Below are 6000 nucleotides of genomic sequence, written 5' to 3' on the forward strand. Positions count from 1 at the left end.
CTTTGGGGCTTGAATGGTATTAGCTATGAGAGTGGATGTTTAAATTTACAGGCTGTGAATTTACAGTGTGAGTCAGCACTGAGCACCGGACCCCAGTGGGAGAGGAGCCCCTGTGTGTGCTCATTTCGTGTGTATTTGTGATACTTGTTGCCCTCTAATATGCAGGGACCAAGGCAGGGCTCTTCACGTCTGTGCCTAAAAGTAGTCCTGTCTCCGGGAGCAGGCAGTGTTTTCAAACCTCACACTTTTGAGTCATGACCTTCATGATTTTCGCCATTGCTTCGTACCACCTGTTCTGTTATCTACTACATTAGTTTTCTATCGCTGAGTAACCAATTACCACAAACTTAGGGGGCTCAGCTTAGCTGAATTCTCTGCTCAGGGTCTAACAAGGTTGAAATCAGGGTGTCACAGGTATCCCTGTTTCATCTGGAGGTTGGTGAACTCTTCCAAGCTCATTCAGGTCATTGGAAGAATTCACTTTCTGTGATTGTAGAATTGAGGTCCCCACTTTCTTGCTGGCTATCAATGACATGCGTTCTCAGCTTCTAGAGGCTGTTGTTCCCTGTTACATGGCCCTTTGCACAACACGGCAGTTTCCTTCTTCAAGGCCAAGAAGAGAGTCCTCCTCATCTACTGTGACACTGTAGATATTATATAACACAATGTAGTCATGGGAGTGACGATACCATCATTTTCACAGTTTCCTCCCATACTCAAGAGGATAGAATTATACAGGGCATATCCTCCAGGGGGTGGGAATCTTGGAGGTCATCAGAAGTCTGCCTACCACATTTTTTTTTTTTTTGTCTACCACATTTATTGAACATTTTTTCTTTAAGTCAACTCACTTTTTGAACTTAAATAGATTTGTAAAAGTTTATATCAAGTATTTAATGTGCTAGGTTTGTGGATAAGTGTAAGTGTTTATATATTTCTTTCTCTCTATATATATTCACATACACTAGCATAAATGTATAACCAAAAACTAAAGTGTTTAGCAATATATCCCTTAAAATTATCCTATTTCCTTAAGGCTATGTATCACATTGGGAAACAGTGCCCCTTGGTACAGCACTAAACAACCACTTGTTCAATGTATGATAATTAAAATAGTTATAGATTGGAGGGCTTTGGTTTCAGTGAAACCAAATATATATATTTACGTTTCTACAACTATGTAAATGTTACTTATCTCTAAGATTATATAAACTGTGTGTATCGATACTCATTAAAATATACTTTTTTTTTTTTTTTACTGTGAAAGAGAGTGTGACTTGAAGGTGCCTTGGTGCCCATTGATATATGGAATGTTCTGTCCTTTAAACTTGGGACTAAATTGAAAAAAGCCTAGTAGACCATGTATTCCCTTATGTGTTTTCAGTATTTGCTGTAGTGCCATTAATTTCAAAAAGGCGTAAACCAATTAAATTCCACATTACCATAGAGAAACAGAGATGAGAAAGAAATGTCCATGTGTTTCTCCTGAAGAGAAAGGAAAACTTTAGTGATGACAGGCATATCTCTGAAGACTTGACTAATCTCTTGTATAATCTTTGCGGCACTGAAACACTTCCTATCACAAGGAATAATCTATTGGGCTGATTATTTTCATATCCAATCCTTAGTCACTGCCCAAACACATTTGGCTTCACATAAAATCAGCAGGTACCTATGCTGGGGTATGTACAGACAATACATATACATACATGTGAAAGAAGTCACATGTCTCTGTTTGGACTGCTCTGTAGATTTATTGTAGTCTTGTAACTCACTTATCTGACAGTTGACAGGAGAACCACTTATTTTTATTTTCAAGTGTTTGTCTGGTTTTGCCCATTGCTCTACAACAAGCCAGGTGATGACCATTGGTAGTAGGGGGAGTTCTCCATCTCAGACTCATCTGTTGTAGCTTTCTTGGCTCTGAAAGTTTTTCTACCCAGATATAAATCCTCTTGTCTATGTGTTTTCACTGCTTTTCCACTTAGAGGGTCGCCCTTGACATAAACTCATTACTGCTTGTACACACAAAGGAAATGACAGGAAGGAGGAAGGTTGTCCATATATCCTAGGGCTAAGGGATCTGAAGCCACATTTGAGAGTGACTGTCCCTCTGGCGATCTGTTCCCTGTGAATTCATATAACTAACCCTTCCAATATGCAAAAATCTCCACTTTTTCTGAATTTATAGAGTGTATATTGCCTGAAACACTTTTTTAGAGATGTTGGCCTTTCTTTAGTACTTAACTGTTTCCTACAATCATTTCTTATTACTGCATATGGATTTTTAGTTTGTAGAATGAAGTGACTATTTCTTGAATTTCTTTCCTCTTTTCTCAGTTTCCAGAAAAGAACAGATCTTGAAATACTTTTTGAGTAAATAGTTCCTCTTAGTAGCCAGTAGATGGTTATGGTAGGAAGAGAAAGCAGTTTCAAACAAACGTAGCTTCCTAAATAAAACTTTGAAAATGGCTAATTTTAAAAGGAAGTCTTGCAACAAGGATATATTTTATAGCACAGGGAAATATAGCCATTTTTTTGTAATAACGTTAAATGGAGTATAATCTATAAAAATATTGAATCACTGTGTTGTACACCTGAAAATAGAGCGTTGTAGATCAACTACAGTTCAATTAATTAATTAACAGGTAAAATAATAAAAGGAAGTCTACCTTCTTTGACCATTGTTTTAATGTTTTTAATCTTCAAATTTACCACATTTTAGTGTATATATGTATATGTGTATATATATATATTCATATGTAATTAACTATATATACTCTGTACTATGTATACTAAAATGCTGTGAATTTAATCAGTAAATACATATATAATATACTATCTATATAGTATATGTATCATATAGTATATAGTATATATAGCACATATTATATATAGTGTATATAGTATATCATATATCACACATATTATATATGTTATATATTATATACTAATATACATATTATACATAATAAATATATTAATATGAATATATTAAGTTATTTACAAGGTCCTGGCATCAGGCACATTATCCTTCATTATCCTTCAGCCTTACAACTCTTCTGTATAGTAAATATTATTACCCATTGTATCAATTAGAATGTTTTTGGCAGCGAGTAAGAAAAATATAATCAAACTGGCTTTGACAATGTGTAAATGTAGTCTCCCAAAGGGCAGGCTCAGGACACAATATAAACTTTGGCTTAGGGATATTATCGAGTGCACAGGGACTTGATAGCCAGCACCTCTCCATCTTCTGCACTCCGTCAGCTTTGCCCTCACCTCGGGCTGGCTTCCCTCAGGGATACAAGATGGCTGCCACAGTTCCAGACATCACATTCAGGTGACAAAGCCCAGAAGAGAAGAGACAGTGACTTGCTATGTGCCTCCTGACAGATATCCCTCAGTCTCATTGACCAGCATTCTGTCATGTGCCTATGTCTAAAGAAAACCCTGGAGAAAGGAATGTTATTATCACCATGGTTTAAACAAATTAGGTACCATAGCAAGAGCTAGGATGGGGTCACTTCTTTTGACTCCCTCTGGAAAGGGGGAGATAAGTGAACAAAACAATATATGTAATGGAGAAGGAAGAAAGACAAGACTAACAAGGGTATCTGCCACAGCCATTTTGTTAAACAAGAAAAGGTAGACAAAAAAGCTGAGGTAATTTTGTTCAAGGTCACAAGGCCAATATGTAGGATCAAAATCCAGGATGCAAAGCTACCAGAACATATCTTGGAGACCATATGGTTTGGCCTCCTCAGTTTTCAACTCAGGATCCTGCAGGCCACTAAGTTTAATCACTTGCTTGATAGCACAGAGATCTAACACCACAGATGTGAGCAAAACTCAATTCAGCTACCTCTCCAGTGCTGCATTCATTCCATTCCTGAAAATGGTTCCTTTCGTGCTAATTCATATCTAGCTGATGGAGATACACAGAAATGAAAAGCACCTAAAACAGTACCCAGCAGATAGCAGGTTCTAATATTTCTTTGTTGATTGAATATTTCCCAGGTTACATGAATCTAGATAACTCCTGTGAGTTCCAAAATGCTTCCTATACTTGAAGTCCTATGGTCTATATATTTCCCCAATTCTCTCCCCATTCTGTTGTCATTTTCAGACCATTAGTACATATGGTTTAGCCAAGGGAAAAAGGAAACAGCATGTCTTGTGTGGGGAAGCGCTTTATAAAGATGATATTTGAGTAATACGGACATCAATTATTGTTCAAAGCATTATGCAAAGTCAATTAAAGGGAGCACCACAATGGTAATTTTTCTAAGCTTTCACTTGTGTCAGCCTGAAAAAAAGTTGAGAAGTGCTGTGTTAAGCTAATATTTCTCTGCCCAATCCTTTTCAGAATAAAAATACAGTAGCTATTAACCCATCAAAAAGTTGTTTATGAAAATAAATAACAGCAAGATATCACCTGTTTCCCATTAATAATAGGACTTTAATAATTGTAGAAATATTTTGGTAAAATTACTTGAGACTTCTATATCAAAATAAATATATTTTATTCTCTTCGTATTTCATGACATTCTACAAATCCATTATTCTCTTGGGCTTTTGTTCTCTGGATTTGTATCACATCTATTTCTCTTAACACCTTTATCTGACATACCCACTTTTTTTAAAGTGAGCTGTTTTTACTGAAGTGTGACATAGATACATACAGAAAGGGGTACAAATCATTGTGTATAGCTCAGTGAATTTTACAACGTGAACATACGCATAACCACCACCCAGACCATTATGTGTAGGCTACAACAGTCTACTGAACGCTACTTCCCAGTCACTCATTTGCTCTGGCCAAAGGTAATCAGTATTCCCACATCGGCTACCATAAATTATTTTGAACTGTTTTTGAGCTTTGTCTATATGGAATCATGCCGTAAGTGCTTTTGGGGGTCTGGGTTCTTTTGCTCAATATTATGTTTGTAAGATCTTTCCATGTTGTTGTATTTCATAGTAGTTTGTATATTTGTATTGGTTTCGCAGTGTCCCATTGTATGGAAGCCATGGAGGTATGACCCTCAGCCTTGAGGAGTGCAGTTAGCTGACAGCCTCCAGCCGCAGTGCCTTTGGGATTGGGCTGCAGCATTCAAACCTAGGACATGCTATCCATGAGCAGTACCCAGTCACTGACTAAGCAAGGCAGGAGGGGGCTGGCATTAAGTCTGGAGGATTTCTGCTCAGTGTGGGACTCTTGCGTGGGCATTATTTGCATGGGAGCTCCCCACTGAACTGGCTGAGACATTCTTAGAGCCACACCGTAGTCTGAAGCTCCTCCCTTCCCGATCTTCCTTTTTCCTTGATTCTACAAGTGTTACACCTGTATTGCCTTCCAAAGATACCATGCCTACTCCTGCTTCTTCTACTTCACAGGCATTACTCTCAGTAAATATCTTGCACTTCTAACACTGTTTGCTTCCCGGAGGATGTGAACTGACACACTATACAGTTATTATACCACAATTTATTTATCCATTCTGTTGTTGATAAATGTGTTGGTTATTTGCAGCTTTGGAGCACTATGAATAGTGCTATTGTAAATATTCTTGCAAGTGTATTTTGGTGCACATTTATATGCATATCAGTTGAATCAGTGTGGAATTGCTGGCCACAAGTTATGTATAGTTTTAGCTTTAGTAGGTCTTGTCAGAGTTTAAACAAATGATCGTACTAGTCTACTTTGTCACCAGTTGGATATAAAATTCCAAGTGTTCCACAAACCTTCCCACACGTGGTACTGCCAGTTTTAAATTTTTTGCTGCTTAGATTCTCTGTCTTATGATGCTGAACACATTTTAATATATGTTTATTTGTCATTTGTCTATTCTTTTATGTGAAGTGCCTGTTCATATGTGACCATTTTTCTATATTACTCATCTATATTTTTTCTTATTTACTTGTAGGAGTTCTTTACATATTCTGGAGATGACTCCCGAATATCTTTTCCTACTCTGTGCATACTTCTGTACATTCTTA

This window comes from Phocoena sinus, chromosome 7 (genome assembly GCF_008692025.1).
Source record: "Phocoena sinus isolate mPhoSin1 chromosome 7, mPhoSin1.pri, whole genome shotgun sequence".
Classification (NCBI taxonomy): domain Eukaryota; kingdom Metazoa; phylum Chordata; class Mammalia; order Artiodactyla; family Phocoenidae; genus Phocoena; species Phocoena sinus.